The sequence below is a fragment of the Bubalus bubalis genome, chromosome 20, assembly GCF_019923935.1.
Source record: "Bubalus bubalis isolate 160015118507 breed Murrah chromosome 20, NDDB_SH_1, whole genome shotgun sequence".
NCBI classification, from domain to species: Eukaryota; Metazoa; Chordata; class Mammalia; order Artiodactyla; family Bovidae; genus Bubalus; species Bubalus bubalis.
This window is the reverse complement of record NC_059176.1, coordinates 42,318,586-42,335,953: the sequence shown is the minus strand read 5'-3', so window position 1 is coordinate 42,335,953 and position 17,368 is coordinate 42,318,586. Positions and strand designations below refer to the sequence as shown.

The 17,368-nt window shown below is 41.5% G+C and overlaps 1 long non-coding RNA gene across 9 annotated transcripts in view; it reads right to left on the bottom strand.

The window, feature by feature from the left end:
• The window catches only part of LOC123330808, a 95,561-nt gene that overhangs the window by 7,225 nt on the left and 70,968 nt on the right, over positions 1-17,368 (bottom strand). For 6 of the 9 annotated variants that reach the window (XR_006640385.1, XR_006640380.1, XR_006640381.1 and 3 more), the window contains one exon: positions 17,164-17,314. This is a non-coding gene — a long non-coding RNA (uncharacterized LOC123330808). Of the gene's footprint in view, positions 1-13,398; positions 13,718-15,112; positions 15,172-16,477; positions 16,591-17,163; positions 17,315-17,368 lie in introns of those variants that run through there. The other 3 variants (XR_006640383.1, XR_006640386.1, XR_006640387.1) reach the window with 3 other exon arrangements.

Here is a 17,368-nt window from a genome sequence, read left to right as displayed (position 1 = left end):
AGGTCAGCCTCCACAGACAATTAAAAATTTCAAGAGAGCTAAGTCTAGGATTTTAATACCCACACTTGAGCCTATATTACCAAAAAAACCACCATTCAAATGACACACGTACCCCAACGTTCACTGCAATGTTACTTCCAATAGCTAAGACACAAACCAAAGAAACGTTCCATTAAAAAATTAAATATTAAAGAAATGTGGTACATATATACCTTAGGCTTTTACTCAGACATGAAAAACTGCCATGAAATTATGCCACTGGTCCAAACAAGGATGGATGTTAGAGGATCATATATGTAGGGTAGTCAGCAACATAGAAAAAAAACGTAACAGATGACGCCCCTTCTTCACAAAAAGAAGACATACAGGGGAAGTCATTTACCACACAGGAGACCCTAACTTTCAAACACAAAGCTTTTGAAAAAAAAAATGAAAGGAATGGGCCAGATATGAATTAGGAGGTCGGTATTAATGTATAGACAGAAATCAGTATCTGTAATACATAATCCACAAGAGTTCTCTCTCTCCTTCCTTCCTTCCACATATGCACTGAAATGTGTGTCTCTAACATACCTTCAGAAATCTTTACTAGGTAATTCACAAGGATTATCCCCTGTCTTCCTCCTTCCTTCTTTTCTTTCTTTCTTTCCTTCCATGCACATATACAAAGAAATCTTTATCTCTAACATACACATAGAAATCTGTAGCTGTAATAGATAATCTAAACAGATGATCTCTTTCCCTCATTTCTTGCACATGTACAAAATATCTGTGTCTCTAATAGATACTCCACAAGGATTTGATTTTCAGCACTGAGAAATTTACTCCACCTTGTTCAATAACCTTTATGGCAAAAAAATTTTAAGTACAAAGATGCTACATGTATATGTCATAACTGAATCAGTCCATTGTACACTGAGGACGAACACAAAACTGCAAATCAACCATGCTTCAATATACCATCAGCTTGCGATTAAAGGAAAGAAAAGTAATACCTAGTTTATTTCCTCCAACCTCCCTGACTTGGGATGCTGTCTGATCTGTGGAACCTGAGTAGGCTTGAGTCCCAGAGCTGGACTAGGGTGGGGCTGACACAGCCAGGCAGGATGCCCTTCATTGAGACCTCTCTTAAACCTGTACTGTTGAGTTTTCTCTGGCTGGGACCAGAATCCCTAGTGCACCCCAACGATGGTGGCCTGACCCTCTGGCCTCGAGGACCAGGGTAAAGTCACCAAGTATCCAGGGCCCTGGCGCTAGGACCCCAGCTGAGGACTCCTTCCTGAGGGTGCAGCCTCCTAGGCACCTCAGCAGGGAGCGGTGCCCTAGGTAGGCATGAGCCTGGAGGGGAGGGGTAAAGCTTTGGGGGGAAGAAGTAGTGATATTTAAGCCCTTAGGTGTTTGCTGAGGCACATTCCACTCTAATTCACAGCCCAGGAAGCCAACTATTCCTAAGGCTCTGGTTGCTTCAACCAGAGTTGTGGTCATTTCCTGTAACTGCAACTTGACCACCGGTGCTTACTGGAATCTTCACTCAAATTTACAAGGCCTGGGGGGCTGTTAATGACAACTTCCCTCAGGAAAGGTCCTGCAGTGAATTTGGCAGATATAAATTCCAGAAACAACCAACTTTCAAGAAGCCAGTTGCAACAGGTAAATTTTCCCCAACACCCTTTAAGGAAAAAAACAAAACTCAAAAGGCCACAGGACAAGATGCTCAGCATCCCTAATTATTACGGGAGGAATGCCAATCAAAATGACAAGAAGAAATCATATTCCATCTGACAGAATGGCTATCCTGTCTGCACACAGTTAATGGGGGGAGAAAGCAGGGAGATGATGGAATACCCCTACAGGCTCTATGGGAATAGACATTGGAAACAGCTTGAAGGGGCAGCCTCCACAAGCCAGAACAAAAAACTTCAAGAGAGCTAAACCTAAGATTTTAATACCCACACCTGGCCTATATTATGGAAAAACATCATTCCAAATGACACACATATGTACCCCAACCTTCACTGCAGTGCTACTTCCAATACTCAAGATACAGATCCAAGAAGAAGTCCATTGACAGGTTAAATCTTCAAGAAATGTGGTACATATATACAATGGGCTATTACTCAGATATAAAAAACCACCCCTGAAATTATAAAATTATGCCAATTTTCCCCACAAGGATGGACCTTCAAAGATCGTACACTAAGTGAAGTCAACAACAGTGAATAGCAGATGATGTCCTTTCTAGAAAAAAAAAGATACAGGGGAAGCAAATTACAGCATGAAAAGAGACTCTGAGATTCAAACACAAAGGTATCTCTGATTTAGATAATCCACAAGGATTAACTCCTTCCTTCTTTCCTCTGCCTTCCTGTCATGCACATATTCACAGAAATATTTTTCTCCAAATATACAAAGAAATCTGTTATCTGTAATAGGTACTCTACAAGTTCAGCAGAGAGAATATTACTCAACCTTGTTCAATAGTATATGTCAAAAGAATAAAAGAGTACAAATATGCTGTATGTATATTTCATAACTTAATCAATTGGCTGTACACTGAGAAGCACAAAACTGCAAGTTGGCTATATTTCAAAAGAGCATTGACATGAGATTAAAGAAAAGAAAGGGAAAGAAAAGTAATGGCTATTTTATTCCCTCCAGCCTCCCTGACTTGGGCTGCTCTCCCATCCCTGGAGCCTGAGCAGGCTTGGGTCTCATGTCTGGACTGGGCTGGGGTCCAGGCAGCTGGGTCATGACAACCAAAATTTTAAGAGAGACAGGTAACCCTATGATTTTCACCTCATGAGGTACAACAACCAAGATAGGGAAGCAAGCTAATTTATAGAAGCACATGAATGGAAACAGAGGATGGGGCACATGTACACAATGCAATATTTCCAACCATGAGAAGAAATAATGTCAAGTACAGCTTCAGGAAAGAAAGCAGAATCATCCCAAGTGAAGTAAGGGAGACCAGGACAGACAAGTATCCTATTGTTAGGTAGGTAGAATAGGAGACAGGAGTCCAGAATGGCGGTGGCTAAAAGACAAGGAAGGGAAAAGCCCACGAAAATAGAACAAAGGAAGGTCCGAGGACCGGATGAGGACCTCAGGTGGGACAAACAGCACTCCTGGCTAGCCCCATTTACACAGGGCAGGCCCAGGGGGAGAAAACATATAAAAAGAGGAGCCCAAGGGCCAGGGCTCTCTCTTTTTGCGTCTTTGGGTCGGCATGCCCTCACGCCTAGAGGATGTATTTTCCTGTTATTTTCTACATAAAAGTGAGCTGTAACACAGAGCTGTAACACTGATCTGCCCAAGAGCTATAACACGGTCTGAGAGCTGTGTCACATCGAGGGCTTTAACTTCCATCGCTTCAAATTTTTGTTGAAACGAGACAGAACTGAGGAGATTCTACTCCCCTGACACTAATGATATCACTTCTAGGTATAAACTAAAGTTGGATACAAATGAGCCTATTGCCCAAGACGACTTAGAAAGGAAACCTCCGGTCACCAAGATACAAAGGTGTGGGGCATGGAGTATCACAGTTCTGTTAATAAAATAAGTGGCCAGGACCCACTGTGTAACACAAGGAAACTTACTGCATGCTCTGTAATAACCTATAAAGAAAAGAACCACAACAAATCATATATACATCTATGTAGAAATGAAACAAGTTGTAGTAGAAGGAAAAGGAAAAAACAAAACACCCAGAAGATTGTAATTCACTGTATACTCCAGTTCAAATGATGGGACGAAAACAGAACAAAAAAGACATTCTGATTCTGTTCTGTGCTGGTGCCACATCCCTGGAGCCTGACTGGTTTGGTTCCCAAGGCTGGAGTGTCCTGGGGCTGAGGAAGCTGGGAGCATGTAGCTGGCAGTGTGCCTCCTAAAAGGACCTGGTTGGGAACTGTCTGGAGAGCCCCCAACCTCCAGGTACATTTGGGATAAATTAAGAGACTAGAATTAATATATACACATTAATATACATCAAGTAGTTCATAAAAAAGTATTACTGAATAGCATAGAGTTTATTGAACACACTGTAATCACCCATATGCAGAAAAGAAGGCTAGACTGAATAGATAAATGTTTATGTATAACTGAATAGAGTTCTTGTACACCTGAAACATACACAATATCTGAAATCCATTCTATTCCAATAGGAAATAACAAGGAAATTATGGGGGGGGGGGTGGCTGCTGCTGCTGCTAAGTCACTTCAGTCGTGTCCGACTCTGTGCGACCCCATAGACGGCAGCCCACCAGGCTCCCCCGTCCCTGGGATTCTCCAGGCAAGAACATTGGAGTGGGTTGCCATTTCCTTCTCCAATGCATGAAAAGTGAAAGTGAAGTCGCTCAGTCGTGTCCTACTCTTCGCGACCCCATGGACTGCAGTCTACCAGGCTCCTCCATCCATGGGATTTTCCAGGCAAGAGTACTGGAGTGGGGTGTCACTGCCTTCTCCGGGGCAGGGGAAGAGGCAAAAAGAGAGCGCCCTGGCCCTCTGGCTCCTCTTTTTATACGTAGTGCTGCCACCGTGTGGCCATTTTCTGTAATACTATGGAGAGTTGTGCTGCTGGGCATTCAGTATTCACAAGGATCCAAAAGGGTAATAAAAAACAGCTGCCCTAAGGAAAGGTCCTAGGGGTTATCATCGAAAAAGAATTCAAAGCAAGGCAGGCATTAAAGAAGCCAATTTTAAGACGTAAATTTAACTCACACCCTTTAAAAAAAAATCTTAACGAAATGATGTCAACATTGCTAAACATTAGAGAAAAGCAAATCTAAACTACACCAAGGTATCACATCACACCAGTCAGAATGACAACTGTCAAAATCTGTACAAACAATAAGTGCTGGAGAGGGTGTGGAGATAAAAGGAACACTCCTCCACCCATGCTTGGGATGGAAATTGGTAACAGTCTTTATGAAGGACTCTGTGAGGGTTCCTTCAACCATGAGGAGAATAAAATTAAAAAAAAAAAAAAAAGAAAACAAAACTCCTTCTTAACACTATACACAAAATAAACCCCAAATAGTATAAGTACCCAAATGCAAAGACAGATACTATGAAATTATTGAGAAAAAATAAAAACAGGACATGATTTAAAGTACAGGCACCAAATTCTTTGTGGATCTACCTCTTAAGGTAATGGAAAATAAACCACAAAGCAGAAAATGGGACCAAATTAACCATAAAACATTTGTGTACCAAAGGAAACCCTAAATGAAGGAGAAGAACAACCCTCAAACTAGGAAGAAATATTTGCAAAGAAAGATACCCCCAAGGGACAATAACAGCTGCCCTCAGGAAACGGCCTAGGCTGGCACTAGAGAAATAAACTCCAAACACAGCCGACTTTCAGGAAGCCAATGCCTAAAGCTAAATTGTCCTCACATCCTTTAAGGAAAAAAAGAAACAAAAAGAAAACACAAACTCAAACCTCCCCCACCAAACAAGATGCTCAGCATTCCTAATTGCTGCAGAAATGCCAGTCGAAAAGATGATGGGAAATCAAATCCCACCACTCACAATGGCCAACGTCACACATCTGCAACAATAAATTTGGGATGGAGTCTGAGGGAGAAAACATTGCCCTAAACTCTCGGTGGGAATATACATTGGCAGCAGCCAGTATCATGCCAGTCTCTGAATGCCTGAAACAGAATGATCAAGTCCTGCTAATCCAAGGATCCAACATCCCCCCACTTTAGCCTGTATCCTGAGAAAGCCATTGATCAAAAGGCACAAGCACCACAACAAACCTCCAGCATGACTTCAGTAGCCAAGACAAACAACCACCAAAATCTCCAACAAGAAGTTAAAGCTTAAACAAGAAGTGTACATATATACAGCAGACTATTTCTCACTCATTAAAAGTCACCACTGAAATTAGGGAATTAGGACACTGGGAGCCACAGGGATGGACCTTGAAGGATCATACACTAAGGGGAATCAGGCAGAGGAAGACTATGGTATATGAGGTACATTCCAGGCAAAATGAAAAGACATGCAAGTCAACAAATTTACAACCCAAAGAGAGACTCTGAGGATTCAAAGTCAAACATCAGTCAGTTCAGTTGCTCAGTCGTGTCCGACTCTTTGCGACCCAATGAATTGCAGCATGCCAGGCCTCCCTGTCCATCACCAACTCCAGGAGTTTACCCAAACTCACGTCCATCGAGTCGGTGATGCCATCCAGCCATCTCATCCTCTGTAGTCCCCTTCTCCTCCTGCCCCCAATCCCTCCCAGTATTAGGGTCTTTTCCAATGAGTCAACTCTTCGCATGAAGTGGCCAAAGTATTGGAGTTTCAGCTTCAACATCAGTCCTACCAATGAACACCCAGGACTGATCTCCTTTAGAATGGACTGGTTGGATCTCCTTGCAGTCCAAGGGACTCTCAAGAGTCTTCTCCAACACCACAGTTCAAAAGCATCAATTCTTCGGCGCTCAGCCTTCTTCACAGTCCAACTCTCACATCCATACATGACCACAGGAAAAACCACAGCCTTTACTAGCCGGACCTTTGTTGGCAAAGTAATGTCTCTGCTTTTGAATATGCTATCTAGGTTGGTCATAACTTTCCTTCCAAGGAGTAAGCGTCTTTTAATTTCATGGCTGCAATCACCATCTGCAGTGATTTTGGAGCCCCAAAAAATAAAGTGTGATGCTGTTTCCACTGTTTCTCCATCTATTTCCCATGAAGTGATGGGACTGGATGCCATGATCTTAGTTTTCTGAATGTTGAGCTTTCAGCCAACTTTTTCACTCTCCACTTTCACTTTCATCAAGAGGCTTTTTAATTCCTCTTCACTTTGTGCCATAAAGGTGGTGTCATCTGCATATCTGAGGTTATTGATATTTCTCCCGGCAATCTTGATTACAGCTTATGCTTCCTTCCAGCCCAGCGTTTCTCATGATGTACTCTGCATATACGTTAAATAAGCAGGGTGACAATATACAGCCTTGACGTACTCCTTTTCCTATTTGGAACCAGTCTGTTGTTCCATGTCCAGTTCTAACTGTTGCTTCTTGATCTTGATACAGGTTTCTCAAGAGGCAGGTCAGGTGGTCTGGTATTCCTGTCTCTTTCAGAATTTTCCACAGTTTCTTGTGATCCACACAGTCAAAGGCTTTGGCATAGTCAATAAAGCAGAAATAGATGTTTTTCTGGAACTCTCTTGCTTTTTCCATGATCCAGCAGATGTTGGCAATTTGATCTCTGGTTCCTCTGCCTTTTCTAAAACCAGCTTGAACATCTGGAAGTTCACGGTTCACGTATTGCTGAAGCCTGGCTTGGAGAATTTTGAGCATTACTTTACTAGCATGTGAGATGAGTGCAATTGTGCGGTAGTTTGAGCATTCTATGGCATTGCCTTTCTTTGGGATTGGAATGAAAACTGACCTTTTCCAGTCCTGTGGCCACTGCTGAGTTTTCCAAATTTGCTGGCATATTGAGTGCAGCACTTTCACAGCATCATCTTTCAGGATTTGAAATAGCTCAACTGGAATTCCATCACCTCCACTAGCTTTGTTTGTAGTGATGCTTTCTAAGGCCCACTTGACTTCACATTCCAGGATTCTGGCTCTAGATGAGTGATCACACTATCGTGATTACCTGAGTCATGATGATCTTTTTTGTACAGTTCTTCTGTCTATTCTTGCCATCTCTTCTTAATATCTTCTGCTTCTGTTAGGTCCATACCATTTCTGTCCTTTATTGAGCCCAACTGAAGGATTGTGAATGAAATAGGAGGTCTGTACCTACACAGACAGGAAAGGTATATCTGCAGAAGATAATCCACAAGGATGATCCTCTTCCTTCTTTTCCTTCCACGTATACACAGAAATATGTATCTTGAACCTATATACAGAAATCTCTTTCTCGAAGAGATATAACACAAAAATTAACTATCTTCCCTCTTTGTATCCACAGAAAAGTGTATCTGAGATGGATAATTTCAAAGGCCCCTATGCTCAGCACTCTGCTCATTATTCTATCGCAAAAATCCAAACAACCATAGACACGCCTCATAGATATGTGATACCTGAGTCCCGTGATGTCCACTGACAACGGTCGCAACATGGTAAATTGACAGTGCTGCGCTGCAGCATCAACAAGATGTTAAAGAAAGGTAAGTAAACCCGTGCCTTTCCCATGATCTCCAACCTCCCTGGCATGGGATGCTATCCCATCCCTGGAGGCTGAGGAGGCTTGGGTCCCACTTTGGCTCTGGGGGTGGTTGACACAGCCTGGCACGGTGCCCTGTGTTGAACCCTATTGAAATGTCTACTGTCTCCTACATTCTGGCTGGGGTCAGGGCTGTGAGTGGCATCAAGGCAGGCAATTGCAGGCAAGGTTCAGCAAGCCTAGTCCTTGCATGATGCTGGGGTTCCCAGCTCAAGGCTCATTCCTGACAGTGCAGCCTCCTAGCACCCAAGCACCCTCAGCAGTGTGCTGTGGACCCTGAAGGGATGAGTCTGGACTGGGTATTTGTGTGGTGCTTTAGAGGGAAAAGTCCTGAGACTCAAGCCCTTTCGTGTTTGTTCAGGCACATTCCACTCTATTTCTCTTCCCAGGAAACCAACTTTCCCTAAGGCTTTGGTTACTCCAGGAACCAAAGGGAGGCCTGGATAGTGCTGTCGTCTTGTGGGCAATTTCAGTAACTACTATTTTATCTTTGGAGTTCACTGGCATCTCAGTTCACAAGGACTCCTGCTGCTAAGTCACTTCAGTCGTGTCCGACTCTGTGCGACCCCATAGACGGCAGCCCACCAGGCTCCGCTGTCCCTGGGATTCTCCAGGCAAGAACACTGGAGTGGGTTGCCATTTCCGTCTCCAATGCATGAAAGCGAAAAGTGAAAGTGAAGTCGCTCAGTCATGTCCGACTCTTAGCGACCCCATGGACTGCTGCCGACCAGGCTCCTCCATCCATGGGATTTTTCAGGCAAGAGTACTGGAGTGGGGTGCCATTGCCTTCTCCATCACAAGGACTGGGGTTATGTTAATGACAGATGCCCTGAGAAAATGTCCTGGGGGAGTACTGGAAAAATAATTTCCAAAACACACCCAACTTTCAGGAACCCAATTGTCCGAGGCAAGTTGTTCTGACACCCATTAAGAAGAAGAAAAAAAAATCAAACCTCCAGAGCAGGACAAGGTGCTAAGGATCCCTAATTGCTGAAGGAATGTCAGTCAAAACGACAATGGTAAATCAAATGTCACAATCACGATCACCACAAATCTACAAGCAATAAATTCGGGAGAGAGCCTGGAGGAAAAGGAATGCTCCTAAGGTCTCTGTGGATAAATACGATGGCAACAGCCTGGAAAATGGACTCTCCAAAGAGGTTAAGTGTAGGATCTGACATTCCCACACCTGGGCCTAGATCCTGAGAGAACCACTGGTCAAAAGGCACCCCAAGGAACACTGCAGCGCTGCTTCCAGTAACCAAGACACACAACCATCAAAATCTCCAGTGAGAGGTTAAAACTTAAACATGATGTGGTACGTATATCTGGTAGACTATTTCTCATTGAAATTAGGGAATTAGGACACTGGGAGCCACAGGGATGGACCTTGAAGGATCCTACACAAAGGAAAGTCAGGCAGGCAGAAGAAAACTATGGTATATGAGGTATGTTCCAAGAAAAACAAATATAAACATGCTGCTGTTGCTGCTGCTGCTAAGTCGCTTCAGTCGTGTCCGACTCTGTGCAACCCCTTAGACGGCAGCCCAACAGGCTCCCCCGTCCCTGGGATTCTCCAGGCAAGAACACTGGAGTGGGTTGCCATTTCCTTCTCCAATGCATCAAAGTGAGAAGTGAAAGTGAAGTCGCTTAGTCGTGTCTGACTCTTAGCGACCCCATGGACTGCAGCCTACCAGGCTCTTCCATCCATGGGATTTTCCAGGCAAGAGTACTGGAGTGGGGTGCCATTGCCTTCTCCGAAATATAAACATACGAGGGAACATATTTACAATTCAAAAAGAGACTCAGAATCCAAAGTCAAACACAGTGTTCAAGAAAAAAATAAGACAATAAATGAAGGGCCTTGAATGAATTAGAAGTTCCATACCTACACAGACAAGAAATACGTGTCTATAACAGATAATCCATGAGGATTACCCTCGTCCTTCCTTCATTCTACATATACACAGTTATCTTTATCTCTAATTATACACAGAAATCTCTAAGAGACATACCTCAAAAATTAACTATCTTCCTTCTTTATATACACAAAAAAGTGTATCTGGGATACATAATTCGCGAGGACCAGATGCTCAGCACTCTGCTTGACATTCCATGGCAAAAATCAAAAAAGAATAGAGATACCACATGATGATTAAATACCTAATTGGGAGCTGTGTAATGACAAAAATCACAACACTTTAAATTGACTATACTGCAAGGTAGCATCTGGGAAATGTTAAAGAAAAAGAAAGAATAGCAGTTCCTACTCTATGACCCCCCAACCTCCCTGACTTGGGATGCTATCCCATCCCTGGAGGCTGAGCAGGCTTGGGTCCCACTGCTGAATCAGGGTGGGGTTGATACAGCCTGGCAGGGAACCCTTCACTGAACCCTTTTGAAAGGTCTACAGTGTGCTCTGTCTGGCTAGGACAAGAGTCCACGTGGCATCTAGGCCCCGAGGAATTTCAAGGCAAAATTCAGCTAGCTCCAACCTCCCCTGGCGCTGGGGGTCCCAGCCCAAGCCTCCTTCCTGAGTGCAGCCTCCTAGCACCTAAGCACCCTCAGCAGTGTACTGTGGACCCCCAAGGGATTAGTCTGGACACAGTGTTTGTGTGAGGCTTTAGGAGGGAAAAGTAGTGAGACTCAAGCCCTTTCCTGTTTGCTCAGGCACATTCCACTCCATCTCACAGCCCCGGAAGCCAACTTGCCCTAAGGCTCTGGTTGCCCCCAGGAACCAATGTGGGCCTGGAAAAGTGCTGCTGTTTTGTGAACATTTCCTGGAACTACAACTTGATCACTCTTGCTCACAGGCACCTCAGTTCCCAAGGCCTGGGGTTCTGTGAATGACAGCCACCCTCAGGAAATGTCCTGCGGCTGGCACCAGAGAAATAAATTCCAAACACAGCCGACTTTCAGGAAGCTGAACCAAAGCTAAATTGTCCTCACACCCTTTAAGGAAAAAAAAAAAAGGACAATACAAACCCAAACCTCCCCCACCATACAAGATGCTTAACATTCCTAATTGCTGCAGAAATGCCAATCAAAAAGACGGTGGAAAATTAAATCCTACCACTCCCAATGGCCAACAATTAACATGGGATGGAGTCTGGGGGACAAAGAATCGCCCTAAGCTCTCGGTGGGAATATACATCAGCAGCAGCCAGTATCATGGCCAGTCTCCAAATGCCTGAAAAAAAAAAACCAATCAAGTCCTACTAAACTGAGGATCCGACATTCCTCCACTTTGGCCTGTATCCTGAGAAAACCATCCATCAAAAGGCACAAGCACCCCAACAAACCACCAGCACGACTTCTAGTAGTTGAGATACACAACCACAAAATCTCCAACAAGAAGTTAAAGCTTAAACAAGAAGTGTACATATATACAGCAGACTATTTCTCACTCATTAAAAATCACCACTGAAATTAGGGAATTAGGACACTGGGAGCTACATGGATGGACCTTGAAGGATCATACACTAAGGCAAGTCAGTCAGGCAGAGGAAGACCGTGGTATATGAGGTACATTCCAAGCAAAACAAGCACAAACATACGAGGCAACATATTTACAGTCCAAAGACTCTGAGAATCCAAAGTCAAGCAAAGTCTGCAAGAAAAAAACAGTAAGTAAAGGGCCTTGAATGAATTGGGAGTTCCATACCTACACAGAGAAGAAATGTTGTAATAGATAATCTGTGAGGATTATCCTCGTCCTTCCTTCATTCTACATGTACATTCTACATGTACACAGCAATCTGTATCTCCAACCTATACACAGAAATCTCTAAGAGACATACCTCAAAAATTAAGTGTCTTCCTTCTTTGTATACACAAAAAAAGTGTATCTGGGATACATGATCCATGAGGACCTGATGCTTAGCATTCTGTTTGACATTCTGTGGCCAAAATAAAAAAAAGAGATACCGCATGATGATTAAATACTTGATCAGTGAGCTGTATACTGTCAAAAATCACAACACTTCAAATTGACTATATTGCAAGGTAGTGTCTGGAAAATGTTAAAGAAAAGGAAAGAGTTTCAGTTCCTACTCTATGATCCCCAACCTCCCTGACTTGGGATGCTATCCCATCCCTGGAGGCTGAGCAGGCTTCTGTCCGACTCCTGGACTGGTGTGTGGCAGAGCCTGGAATGTGGAATGACAACTGCCCCGAGGAAATGTGCAGGGCAGATTACTGGAGAAAAATTTGAAACACAGCTGACTTTCAGGAAACCAACTGCCAAAGGTAAATTGTGTTCATACCCTTTAAGGTGCACACACATACACACACAACAAATGCAAATCTCCACCACAGAACTTGATGCTAATATTCCCTAAATGCTGGAGGAATGTCAATCAAAATGACAATGGAAAATCAAATTTCACCACTCACAATGGCCATCATCACAAGTCTACAAAAAATAAATTCGGGAGAGAGCCTGGAGGAAAAAGAATCATCCTAAGCTGTTGGTGGGAAGATACATGGCATCAGCCAGTATAATGCAATCTTTGAATGACTGGAAAAAAACGATCAAGGGGGACTAAGCCTAGGATTTGAGAAAAGCCTATATCCTGAGAAAACCATGTGGATATGTTAAACACTGCACTTGAATTTCAAAACATATGCTTGATGTATAGCTACAAACACAGTAGAAAATCAAGAAGAAAAGACTAGCAAAATGAAAATGGGATATTTCTTACAACAGAAGATCTGATTGAGAAGTTTCCTTGCATGAGATTATTTAAAAAAAAAAAACAAAACATAAACTAGATTTACTGCTTTAATCTATATTTCAAAAAGAACTAATTAGTCAAATGAGGCCAATTAATCTACCAACAGGATAACAACAAGATAAATATGAACAAGAAAGCAGGTGAAGACATTTTTCTAGACACATTTTATGACATTGTGATAATTAATACCATTAAAAAATACCAAAAAATTTTGATGATTTTCTTTAAAGAATGAATCAAAAGGAGTTTACTCTGAAGATTAATTTCCATATTTTATATGTGCCAATATTTTCCTGCATGAAATATGGAAAATTTCATATTTCATGCAGGAAAATTTCATACTTCATGCAGGAAAATCTATACCCATAATTTCCTCTGTGAAATATGGCAAATTTCATATTCCATGTAGGAAAATCTCTGCCCATAATTTCCTGTATGAAATACGGAAAATTCTGATTGAAATTATACTATTTTCAGGAAAATGAATCTACATATTCTCATACTAAAGCAAGGTTGCCAGAAACACACAGAAAACGGCCATAAGAAATCACATTTGTGTAGAATCTAAAATACGAGACAAATGAACCTACCCATAAAATAGAGATGGAGAAGGAAATGGCAACCCACTCCAGTGTTCTTGCCTGGAGAATCCCAGGGACAGGGGAGCCTGGTGGGCTGCCCTCTATGGGGTCGCACAGAGTTGGACACGACTGAAGCGACTTAGCAGCAGCAGCAGTAGCAGTTGCCAGACTTGGGTAGAGGTTAAGAGATAAAATCACTATCTGAAATGTAAGAAAATAATAGGATATAGTATGCAGCAGAGAGAAATATAGCCATGATTTTCTAATATCTTTAAATGGAGGATATTCCATTAAAATACTGAATCACTATGTTGTATCCCATACTTCAGTGGAAAAAGAAATAGTGGATTGATAACTATAAACACAAAAAATAATCAAGAATGAAGGTTAGCAAAATAAAAATGGGAAAATTTTAGAAATAGAAATTCCCATCAAGAAATTAATTTGGATGAGATTACTAAAAATGTCCATTGGTTCATCCATGAGAATGAACAACATGGAGAATCTTGGAAAAATGAAACACAGAAGTGCCTGAGGAAACAGCAATCACGTGCCTGGGCATAGAGTCAGGGAGAAGCAACATTTTCAAAGACAAGGGTACCCATGCCATCCCTGCCAGACTGGTTTCCATAGCAAGGACACTGCTGCAACCTAAGTGTTCAAGGACACAGACATGAATAAAGAAAATGGGATACACATACAATGGTATATTAATCATCCAGAAGGAAGAATGAAACAATGCCATATTCAGGCACAGGGAAGAAGGTAGAGATGATCATAGCAAGTGAAGTAAGAGAGACAGGGAGTGACAAATACAAAACAGATGGTCTCAACGAACATCCTAGTGGTGGTCATCGGAAAAGAAGTCAACACAGGGCCGAGTTACAAGAAGCCAGTCTTGAGAGGTAAGTTGAATTCACCCTTGAAAACAAATTGCCTGAAAAGAGGTCAATACCACTAAATATTAGAAATGCAGATTGAAACCCCAGGAAGGTATCACCTCACAGAAGGCAGAATGGCATTGTCAGAAACTCAACAAACAATAAATGCTGATGAAGATGTGGAGAAAAGGGAATGTTCCTCCCCTGATGCCAGAAATACAAACTGGTAACAGATACTGTGAAGGGTAGAGTGAGGGTTATTAAAATAAAGAAAATGAGAATGAGGTTAGAATACTTCTCTAACACAACACATGAGATTAACTTCAAATAATAGAGATATAAAGTTCAGGAGAGATTCTATAAGAGTCTTAAGGAAAACATAGGCAGGACACGTGATGATAAAAACGGCAACGTCTTTTTTAATCCATCTCACAGCAATGAAAAAGAAACCAAAAATAGGAAAACGTGACCTACTTCAATTTAAAAGCAGGTGCCCAGCAAAAGCAATCCAGAATGGAAAGAAATATGTGCAAACCAAGATACCCACAAGGAATTCATCTCCAAAACCAATAAACAGCTCATAATTTTGTAATATTTAAATAGAATTTAGGGCTTCCCAGGTAGTGTTAGTGGTAAAGAACCCACCTGCCAGTGCAGGAGACATAAGAGATGTGGGTTCGATCCCTGGGTCAGGACAATCCCATGGAGGAGGGCATTGCAATCCACTCCAGTATTCTTGCCTGCAGAATCCCAGGGACAGAGGAGCCTGGCGGGCTACAGACCACAGCATCACAAAGAGTCAGACATGACTGAACGACTAAACAATAGCATGTGTATACACACGTTTCCAGGCACAAACATGCATAAATGGAGCTATTTGGTAAAAATATTGAATCATTATGTTGTAACTGCAAACAAATAGAGTTATGTTAATCAACTGATTTAAGTAAAAAAAAAAAAAATACTTGATGGATAGCTACAAACACAAAAGAAAATCAAGAAGAAAAAAGTAGCAAAATGAAAGTGGGAAATTCTTAACAATAGAAGATCCAATCAAGAAATTAATTTGAATGAGATTACTAAAAATGACAGAAGCTAGATTGACTCTTTTAATCATTGCTTCAGAAAGAACTAATTATTCAAAGCAATCCAATTAATTTACCAATGAAACAAATATGCCAAAAGGCCAGGATAAACCCACATTTTACCAAGCCCACATTGTGATAATTAGTACCATTATAAGATATAAAATTTTTTGACTATTTTCTTTACAGAATGATTCAAAAGGAGTTCATTCTAAAAATGTATTTCCCATATTTTTATATGTGCCCAGATTTTCCTGTATGAAATATGGAAAACTCCAAATTCCATGCAGGAATATCTCCATTCATGTTTTCCTGTATGAAACATGGCAACTTTAATATTTCTTGTAGGAAAATCTGCGACCATATTTCCTGTATGAGTATGGAAAATTCTAATTGAAATAATGCTATTTTGAGGAAAATGAAACTACGTATTCTCATACTAAGCCAAATTTCTCAGAAAGACACAGGCAACTACTATATGAAATAATATTTATGTTGAATCTAAATTATGACACAGATGAACTCATCTACGAAACAGAAAGAGACCCACAAATATAGAAATTAATTGATGCCTGTGGGGATTTGTCTATGTGAGTTGCCAGACTGGGATACAGGTTAAGAGATAAAAACACTATAAATAATGTAAGTAAACTAATAGCATATAGTATGCAGCAGAGGAAAATATAGCCGTGACTTTGCAATATATTTAAATGGAGTATATTCCATTAAAATACTGAATCACTATGTTGAAACCCAAAGCAAATATAGTAGTATCAATCAACTGTAGTTCAATTTGGAAAGAAATAATGGATGGATAGCTTCAAACACAAAACATATTCAAGAAGAAACATTAGCAAAATTCAAATAGGAAAGTTTTAAAAATAAAGATCCCACCTAGAAATTAATCTGGAGATTATTAAAAATGTCCATGGTTCATCCGCTAGAAAAAAACAACATGGAGTTTCCTTAAAACTAAAAATAGAAGTGCATTCAGAAACAGCAGTCACATGCCTGGGCATACAGTCAGGGAGAAGTGACATTTTCAGAGACAAAGGTACCCGTGCCGTCCCGGGTGGACTGGCTTCCATAGCAAAGACACTGCTGCAACCTAAGTGTGGAAGAACACAGAAATGAACAAAGAAAATGGGATACACACACAATGCTATGTGACTCAGCCATAAAAAGCAATGAAACAATGGGATCTTCAGGCACAGGGAAGAAGGTAGAGATGATCATAGCAGCTGAAGAGAGACAGTGAGCAACAAATGTAATATGATATGACTTCTAGGTGGAATCTAACAATGGATACGTATGAGCTCCTTGAGCAAAGATACACAGTTCACAGACTTAGAAAAAAGAACTTATTGTTAGCAGAGAAGAAAGGTATTGGGCCCATAGAAAAGAGCTACTTGAACTAACATATGCACACTACCATTTAGAAAATAAATCACAAGGACCCACTGGGTAACAAAAGGAATGATACTCCACTCTCTGTAGTAACATATACAGGAATAGAATCCAAAATGCAACATGTACACATCTATGTATGAATGAATCAAGTTGCTATGAATTAAAAAAAAACACCCACTGAATTGTAATTCACCTGTATACTCAAGTTCAAATAACTGGATAAACAGAATAAATATAGAAACATATGCTGTTCCCCTCATCCCATGGTTACCTTGGCTGGTATCACATCTCTGGAGACTGGGCAGGCTTGGGGGCTCACAGCTGGATTGTTGTGGGGCTCAGGGTCCTGGGAGGATGTGGCAGCCCGGTGACCCCACGATGTTCCTGGAGTGCCTCTTGCCATCTGCAGGAGTTTTCAGTCTCTAGATACCCATGAAGTAAATTAAGAGATTTGAATTAACATAGACACACTTATA